The 9,654-nt window shown below is 48.8% G+C and overlaps 1 non-coding gene across 1 annotated transcript; it reads left to right on the top strand.

Moving 5' to 3' along the window:
• The first annotated feature begins 8,747 nt into the window (after window positions 1-8,747).
• On the top strand, window positions 8,748-8,834 carry TRNASTOP-UCA (transfer RNA opal suppressor (anticodon UCA)). Its single transcript has one exon. It is a non-coding gene; the product is annotated as a tRNA-Sec (tRNA).
• Window positions 8,835-9,654: the final 820 nt, after the last annotated feature.

Here is a 9,654-nt window from a genome sequence, read left to right as displayed (position 1 = left end):
CAGGGTGATTAATATGTCTACGCTACTTGTGTTTATGTAACAAAGGGCACTAAAGGCCAACGCTGCATTTTCACTAACACTGCAGGGGAGTCTGTGAATCTTTTCTTCCCCCCATAGCATTAAGTGGGAGGATCTGCACTTGCGCTTCCTGCCCCAGAAACAACAACAAAAAAAAATCCATGCTTCAGCACTGCACATGCAGTTACATTTCCACGGCTTGGCAGGGCGGCACAGAGACCTTTAAGGCTTTGAAGGCATTCTTCTGTCTTTCATGGCTCCCCACAGAAAAAGCCTGTTCCCAGAGCACACCTGTAAACGTGGTCGGGTTGTCTCTGGCTGGAGGCTGCGCTGTAATAGCAGGCAAGGTACCACTGCATGTTACTACACATTTTCGTGCTCGTTCTCTGTATTTGCAGTGAATCATAGATCTCTGAGACGGGTCATGCAGTCCATTTCCTTGCCAGCACAGGATTGTTCCCAGCCATATACTTAATCCCTCACGTTTCTCTTGGGAGACAATGATTCAGACTGATCAGTCTTTTCTCTACACACCTTGTATCCTGAGAACTGCATTAAAGACTGGCAAGCACTCACGTGTTTTGGTAAGGAAGGGACATTTCTGTTGGGTGCATCAAGAAACATTCAACCCACCGCATCACTGTTCACTGATGACGCTGAAGTTACCTAGCAAAGCAGCCGAGGGAGGTATAGCACTTGTTTTTTAGGCTGCTGTGATCTCCTCTGGACTAATAAGCAGAACAGGCCTGCTCTGAACTTGCAGAGAAAGGTGGGAAAGCGTCCCAAGCGAGCCCCAAGGGGTGCAAGAAGCTTACGTCTCAGTTGGTCACGCTCAGTACCTCCCTCTCATCTGAAAGGCGGTGTGCTGCTACAGCTCACCCCTCTCAACGTGTGGTTCCCTCAGAGAACAAAGGCAAGAGCAAAGACGTTCCTTCACCTGCACACACAGCATAAGCCTGCACCCCCTCACAGTCACTCCTCCTATCAAAATATCTGTTTGCAAATATCCGTACATGCAAATAGCATAAGACCAAGTTTGTCATGTGATAAAAACCTGCTGCGCGGGCCTGATTCTGATGCTCTTTGACATCAGCAAATATCTTTGACATAAGTTGGGCCATGCTGCTGTCAGAGGAAGGAGAATCTGGCCCAGATCTGATGCAAATCTTCCCACAGGCAGGCAGAGCAGCACGATTTGTTTAAACATGGCATGCTAGTGGCTGCAGACAGAGATCACTCCCAGCAGCTCCATCAACATGTGTAATATCCTGCTAGTTAAATCCAGCCGTGGTAAATATCTCCACCATGTTATCCCTCCAAGCAAATATAGTACCTGTATGGAAGAAATTCCTCAGAACGTTTCCTGTCTGGAGCTGAAGCTTGCCAGGGACTGAATTTCCTGTGAGGCTACAGCTGGGAATGCAAAGCAAAGAAGCTAACAAGAAAGTGAGATGATACATATTTGAACCTGCTTTACACAGATCCTCCTCAGGAAGCACATTTCCCCCCCTGTTTAAATAAAAATGAAGCACTTCTTAGATTTTCAAATATCGGCTGGGTTATTTTTCATTAGTAATTCTTATTTTTACCCCACTGCCTCCCTTTCTGCCTATTTTTTTCCCGCTGCAATTCTGTGACTTACACATCCTGAAAATGAAAGAGGTTGTTTTTGCCAATAGCAAAGTGCTATGCATCCTTTCAACCATCTGGAAATGGATTTTTTATTCTTCCCCTCTCCCAACCACACACGCACGTGCACACACACAACCGAGTCTTTGTCTCTTGGAATTATTTCCCGCACCAAAGCTGATGGCCATGAAAAGAATTCAATAAAAAAGTTCCACAGGCATTAAGAGGCCAAAACAGAATAAACAGGGCGACTTCCTGGGCACTTGTTCTCATCCAAACTGCCACCTCACGAAGAAGTGATGAATGCAATGGAGCGTACGATTCAGTGGTTAGAGATTAAGAGAGGTAGTTAAGGCTCCTGTGTTTTTGTCCCGGCTCTGCTACAAATCTCCTTTGTCACTAAAAGCAAGTTGCCTACCTGCTTAGTGCCACAGCCCCCCCAGCTATAAATAGGGATACAGATACTTTCTAACCCCGTGTGATGATCAATGCATTCGTGTTTGTAACGTGAGCTGATCTCCAGAGATGACAGAAGTAATCTAAAGTGAAAATTGCCATGATAGCTCTATGCTGAGACTAATAGAGTCAAGCAGGACAGTCTGGGAGCCAGAGACTAGACTTGATCATCTCTTGCCCAGAGGCAAATGTTAAGTGAGCTATGTCACCATCCTATCCAGATGACTGCAGGTCTGCAAGAGGAGACAAAGAGCCAGAGCCACACTGACTGGTACAAACATGCTTACGGTGTCCGGCTGAGAATGAGTAACAGCTGCTTGCTCATCATCCTGATTTCTGTCACTACTAGTGTTTCTGAATGCTGAAGTGTCCCATTGCTGTGACTCAGGGCTGTGAGTCATGGGCTGTATGTCTCTATCGCATGGAATCACTCACTTGTTCTCTCCGATGAGATTGCAGAAATCACAGATCATCTTGGGTGTCCTACAGTGGTAAGTCTGAAAAATATAGACAGATATTTACAAATGCATCCAGCACAAAGTCATTCTGTCTCCAATGACTGTCTATCGGGCATTCGTATTAGAGATCAATTTCACATACAGACCCCCACCCAATAAATCTAGAAAAAGCAGAAGTCTTTTTTTCCTTCTGTGGACATTTAATTCCTATATCCCCAAAGCTCTAGTAAATCTGGACTAAACAGGATGCAGTGCAGGTAGCATTCAATCTTTTGCTTCCCTTGCTTTTACCAGTCACATACTTAGACCTGAAATGCTGACAGCAGGGTGACACGATGCTTTTTGGCACCGGATCTGTCTCATCCTTGTCCAGGCTCTCCAGCCTTCCTGGTAAGGAAGCTTTGATCTAGTAGCATTCTCCTAACCTCAGTGCTAGGCTGCAATTAGTTGCACACAGGGCTGCAGTGGGAGCCCTCTCTGAGCTGGCTGGCAAGACCTCTGAGAAGACACCAGATACTCCTGAGGTATCATCAAGAGCTGTGTTGACCACATACAAGGCAGTGGACAATTTTCCCATCTACAGACTACGACAGCAACCAGCCGCGCATTCAGGAGCTCACCTCCAGTTTATATAAATTCTCTGTTGATACAGGTGCAGCTGAAATGGCCGCCGCTTCCTCTTGAGATGAGGGAGCAGGGGCTCACCTCAGCACTGAGGTGCAAAGCCCTGAGTGATCTCACCGGCTGGGAACCTCCTGCGCTGCCTGCCCATACAGCACCTAATCAGTGAAATGGAGGCCCCACGCTGACAAGAGTGGGATTGCCGATATTCCTCTAGTGGCAGCGCGGTTTGCATTGGCAAAGCAGTGTTTCTGTTGGCATATGCCTCTTCCCTGAATTGATTAAGTCATGCCTGTTTTTGCAAATATCTCTGCAGCAAGGTGTTTTGCTGGTGTAAAGATGTGGTAAAGAATCACTCTCTCTGCTCACAGCCAGTCTGAATCCTTCCCCCAAAAGCAGATAAAAGACTACGACAGCAGTCTCTCTGAGTGAGCTTTCTGTATGCCAAGACAGGGTGAGTGCACTTATATGTCTGAACTAATGCAGACAACCACTGAGATCCATACTAGGAAAGCAAACACAATGCTCCAAGCACAGGGACTCCCAAGTGATAGGAAGTGACTTCAGCACACCAATTCCTCTATTCCCGTAACTCTCTGTGGGTTTGCCAATAATCCTTATCGTCCTTGCTGAGAAAGGAGTGCCTTTGCTAACTGATTACATCCTCCTTTCCTTACTGTGGTCAGCCAGTTGCTGCATGCCAGAAACAGCTGGTATGATTGATAGATAAGCACACATCTCAATGTATTTTCCTCTGTCTGCTGTAACCACATCCATCCCTGCAGCCACTAGAAAGGCAGTTCTAGAAAGGAGTGAAACAACACAGAGCAGTTTTGTTACCAGTACTAGTTTTCTAGAAACACTAATCCAGGGAGTCTCAACTTTTCCCATATTTCCGTACAAAATACTGCAGGTCTCCATAAAGGAAGGCAGGATAGTCCCAACCCTCCCTACCACCTCCCAACAACAGCACGTTCCACAGCCCAACTGCCCCTGCAGACGAGGCAATTCATCTGCCAGACCAAGAAGATGCAGGGCTCGAGACCCCGAGATACCGGGACCCCAAGCTAGCACCTCTCCACTAGCATTCATGCCTCGCACTGAGGCAGGGTTGGGTCTAACAACGCAACATGAGACTAACCAAGAAATGTGCCAGACCAGACTCTTTGAGGAGAAGCATGAATGCATTTGGAATTTTACCCCATTTTGATTAAAGATCTGTGCACCTTGAGTTCAGCATTTTTGGACAGCCTGAAGGCGTTCTTCGAATGCAACAGCACAGTTAAGTAATAAAATGCTTCGGGATCACCTCTACTCCAAGCACATCATCCTCTTTTAAGCAGCACATCATGACAAAAGGCATCTCGGGCCAAATTCCTCTTCAATTTGAGTCACAGGAGTGACATCAGAGATGGAGTTAGCCCAGCTTGTTAAGTGACCAGAAGATGGCCAATTTTATTTTGCTTTTTTCCTGTACTAGTTCCTGGAATCTGGTTTGTAGACACAGCCCTTCCCTTGCTGTTAGCTCATGCCATGAGGTGGGCAGGGATGTTCAAATAGCATCTTCTTTGACCTTTCTGGTACTGAGATGATTGTTGTTGCTTTTTTGGAGGCTTCTGAGAAGCTCCCACAAGCCTCCGTCGCCCCATCTCCTGAACTGCATCTGCAGCATCCAACCACAGTCCCTCCGGAGGGCAGCGTGGCTCTCACAGTGACGACACCACACTCTTAATTTGTTCCAGCCTGTTTCACACTGACATTTTATCACTGACGTCATCAGCTGCTGAAATTTCATTGCTGCTGCTAAGAATAACAGCCCTTCTCATCCCCCACCTTACACCAAATAATTATTTATTAATACAGTAGCGATCTAGGCTTATCTTTTCTGACACAAATCAGGTTCTGGTGGTTTAAAGAAGTAAGAACAAAGCACTGAAGATGCTTATAGGTTCTGTCAGCCTGGGACCAAAAAAAAAATCAAGAATGTATTGTTAAGTGGTAAGAGTGCTACAAAAAATGAACGGGAAAAGTTCAGACTGATTTGTTTTCAGGCTTCCTTGGCGGACAGTCTTAGGCACTGTGAACTGCTTAAGTAGCCTAGGCTACAGTCTGCCCCAGAAGTCCCTTACAAAGCCCCTTCCAAATTCTCCAAGGTTTTGTACCTTGAATATTTGCTTATACTGGTGCAGTGTGGGCGTAAAATACCGCCAAATCAGAATTCCCCATTGACTTTGGGGCCTGAACCAAATCCCATTGATTTCCGTGGGAGGATTTCTATTAACTTGAATGGGCATTGAATCAAACCTAAATTGGCAGTGCTCTGCACCCATTTGGCATAGTGTAGTTCTCTGCATAAGGTGGAGAATCAGGTCCAAAGACACTGAGAAATGCTTTAATTAAGAGCATTACTGAGGAGAGAGAGCTTTTCCATCGTTAAGCTGATAAACTGAATTCGTTCTATACTTTTAATGGCAAAGGGTCAGGTTTTCAAAGACACTTGGTCTAAAGATGAAGCTGAGTGCTTACAGGATTTCCAAGAAATGTTTAAAGGCAAATCAGGTGCTGAGGAGCCTTTCAAATCAACAGGTCTGTTCACTTATTTACACACTTTGGAAAATCCTAGGAGGTACCTATTTGCATTTTTGGTAGCCTTATAAATCTAATCATAAGTCATAAGATGACCATTACCTACAGCCGGCAGCCAGCTCTACCCACTGATTCCTGATCAGCGCCTGGGCCCCCATAAGCACATTGAGCAGCAGCTGAGAGAAACTGGCACCAGGAGCAGTAACTGCACAAAGTATTGCCTATAGGTACCTGCCCCCTATAGCCCCTCCTCACAGAAGGAGACTGGCACCTCTGTCAGGCGCAGCAACTCATCCGCAGTCCCTCCTGGTCAGGGATGGCAAAGGCCTTTAAAAACCAGACACACAAAGGTCCTGGAAGTGTTATTTTCAACCACTGCTGGGGAAGTCAGTGGCTAGCACAGCTTCCGCTCCAGAAGCAGACCTGAACCTAGATGGACTAGCATCCGCTCAAGGAGAAAATTCTCAAAACTTCTTTGTTACAGCTTCCCATCAACTCTGAGGTCTGGCATCATTTCCTATGTTGTTGCTGACCCTCTCGGGCCCCTTCCTCCACTGCTTCATCTTCAGAAACTGCTGCATTCATTATCTCCGCATGTCCCTTTACTGCAGAATAAGGGAAGTTTTAGAAGCTGGCCCTTCCGATAGATCCTTTGGTTACTTGGCTGGAGTATTTTGCCTGGCTGTTATTCTTCATTTGGACTTCACTGCTTGGCGTAGTCTTTTTCTGGAAAGCACAGGGAGATTGATCACGAGACATGAAAGACAAACATCTCTGCTTTAAAATCCTAGAGGCCGCAAGAGAGAGAAGATGAGAGCAACTAAGATGCCTTCCCCCAAAGTGCCACAGGGAAAGAGATCCAGAAAAGGTAGATGCTAGAGAGGAAAGCAAAGAGAAAGTGAAAGTAGTGTTAAAGCCGAGCCTTGAAAATTAAGTACAGGAGCTAGGAAAGTCTCCTCCGACCCCGGGCAGCCATTCTTGTTTAGCCTGAATTGGTCAGCAAGGTCACATGCCGCTGGGCCGACAGGAGCATATCTCTGAGCTGACGTGCTTCTCCCAGCAGACCTCAGGATAGGCTCGGCTGGAAGCCTGAGGGATTGCTGCGGCCACCTGATTTCCTCAAACCCCCGCGCTAACCTCTTCCTCCCCATGACTAATTTCCCTGCACCTCCTCCCACGCACGCCCCCAGTTCCTCACCCTGTGCATTTTTATGCACAAAAGAAACTTGCTAGATTACACCACCTGCTACTGGGATAAGTACCAGGTAAAGAGACAGGAATGTACCCAGTGACACAACTCCCACAAACCAAGCAAGGGAAGAAAAATTCCTGCCTGGCATTGGCAGGCACAGGAGCAGCTTTCCAACCAGTTCCTTCTGATAAAAACCCTCCTTCTGGGTTGGAGCTAAAAATGTGCTCTAAAAAACACATTTAAGTTGCTAAAAAAGTGGTTCACTACCAACAATAAGGCCCCAGATACACTCATGCCTGTGTCAGGGAGTCCGTGGGCCAGATGATACCAGAGCTGGTTCAGCTCCAACGGGGTAAGTCATGACTTGGAGCCACGCACTGAAAGCAAAGCTGTGCCCAGCAGCATTCCCAGGTGTGAATGGGAACGGCGCTGCCCCACCATGTATTTTTCGCTTTCTTTTGCTGACATCTACAAAACTGCTCCCAGCTTCGGGCTGTGGCCCTGGTTCTGTTCCGTACCAGTTTTACCCTGGTGCTGCTCCACTGAGGACCAGTTTTGAGCCTCAGCTTCCCCGGGGCAAGCAAGAGGTGGAATGGGCCTACGGTTTTATTTGTTGCTTACACCAAAAAGAATCATCTAATTAAAAATCACTGGAAACCACATGCATTTGCAGAAATGGCTCCACTTCAGAGGAATCTCTCGAGGCAAATAAGTGAGTAATTTTTCAAGGCTTTAGACATTTATGAAAATAGCCTCTATAGTTACACTCGCTAGGATAAAATTACAAGTGTTTTCAATCCTCATACTTCGGGGCATAAGTTGATCCTCAGCTGGGGGCCAGGGAGGAATTTCCTCCCAGAGGATATTATTGTTCTGCGAGGTATTTCATGGGAGATTCACGTCTTCCTCCAGAGTATCTGCCATTAGCCACTGCAGAAAAGAAAAAGAAGATACTGCAAGAAAAAGATACTGCTCAAAATGAGCCAGTGCTCTGGTCTCCTCTGCCCAGCCCTGTGTGTCATATTTATATGCTCTTAACTAATTGAGCAGCCATATTTACACCCGCTTAACGAACTGGGCAGCCCCACTGATGGGGAGAGAAAACATGGACCCGCACCCCGGCCGCTGTCTCACATGGGAAGAGAGCTCGGTTGGGAGAAAGGCACACGGGTGTCAGGACGACACCAGGCGCCGAGGGCTGCACAAAGCCTGATCCCGCATCGCCTGCTGCTCTGCCAGGCCCTGGCCAGCGACCGCGGAACAGGGGGGATCACACCACCCCGGGGCCGGGATCGGGATCGGGAGCGGGGCCGGGGCGGGGGCGGTCCTCGTTGCACAAGCTGCCCCGTCCGATGTTGTAAGGGACCCCGGAGATCCGGGAAGGGCGGCAGGCAAGGCGCGGGGCGGCCACGCTGCTGGCACGGCCCCGCTCCTTCTGGGAAGCGCCGTGACTCACCCGCCGCCCTGGGTCGGGGGGGGGGCGGCTGGAGGGGCGCCAGGGCCCCTTCCCGGAGCACCGCCCCTCTCGCCCCGCCCCTTCCTCGTGGACAGCCAATCACCGCCCTTTCAATTTGCATACAGCGCCCGAGCGCTTCTGGGCCGGCAGCGGGGGCTGAACCCACCCGCTCCCTTCCCGCTATCGCAGCAGCCTCGACCCGATGCGGGGCGGTTTTCAGCCCGGGGCCCGGCGGAGGAGGCATCCCCCCGGGCAAAACGCCCCTCACCTTGACCTCAGGGCGGGAAAGCGCTGGGGGTTTATATACGGAGAGGAGCGGTGCTTGTCAATTGCCCGGATGACCCTCAGTGGTCTGGGGTGCAGGCTTCAAACCTGTAGCTGTCTAGCGACAGAGTGGTTCAATTCCACCTTTCGGGCGAGGCGGGAAGGGACAAGGCGATGGGGGTCGTCTTTTTGCCCCGGGGACGGTCCGGCCCGGGCCCCGACCGTCCCCGGGGCAAAAAGACGACGCCCGCTGGAGCATTATCCCGAGGTGTCATGGTGCAAGGAGATGTTTTGCTTACCCTCCTTCCACCTTACCCCACAGAGCACCTTCTTGAGTCCCATCCATCGATACGTCTTCCACCAGTCTGGTGAACAAAGTTTTTTCCTTTTTAATTGTTCTTAACCATCCCCTCGGAGCACGGCACTGGACAGATGAAATGGCGGTGTGCTGGGCGCAGCCAAAGCGAGGAAAATCTCCCAAGGGTGCCTGGGTGACAATTCAGATTTTAATTGGATTCTGCTAAGCGGATCTTTGTTAAACGGTGTCACACATCCTACAAGAACAGAAAAGAAGTAAATAACAGAAGCCATTCTCTAGATCTGCTCCATATTGACGATAACCCATCTCCCACCCACGCTACAACAAAGATGCTTCACTTTAGCAGTAAGCACGGGTGCTAATAATGTCACCCAGCCCCACAAAAAATAAAGGTTAACGTGAAGCTAAAAAACATATTCTTCAAGCAGAAGGCATTTATTTCATGATACCCTATTGCAATGGCTCCCACAGATGATTTGTGGAGCCTCTAGTTAGAAGGAGACCCCAACCACCCCCACCGCACAGGAGAGCGAGGATTTGGAGGGCATTTCCTCGTCGCCTCCTGGTCACACGGGCAGGAAGGGTGATTCTGCCTGGTGATCCCCTGGAGGGAGAGAAGAAATACCAAGTGAATTATCAGGTCTCCGGTGTTCCT

This window comes from Gymnogyps californianus, chromosome 3 (genome assembly GCF_018139145.2).
Source record: "Gymnogyps californianus isolate 813 chromosome 3, ASM1813914v2, whole genome shotgun sequence".
NCBI lineage: Eukaryota > Metazoa > Chordata > Aves > Accipitriformes > Cathartidae > Gymnogyps > Gymnogyps californianus.
Note: the sequence above shows the minus strand (reverse complement) of the source record. Positions and strands in the feature narration are given on the sequence as shown.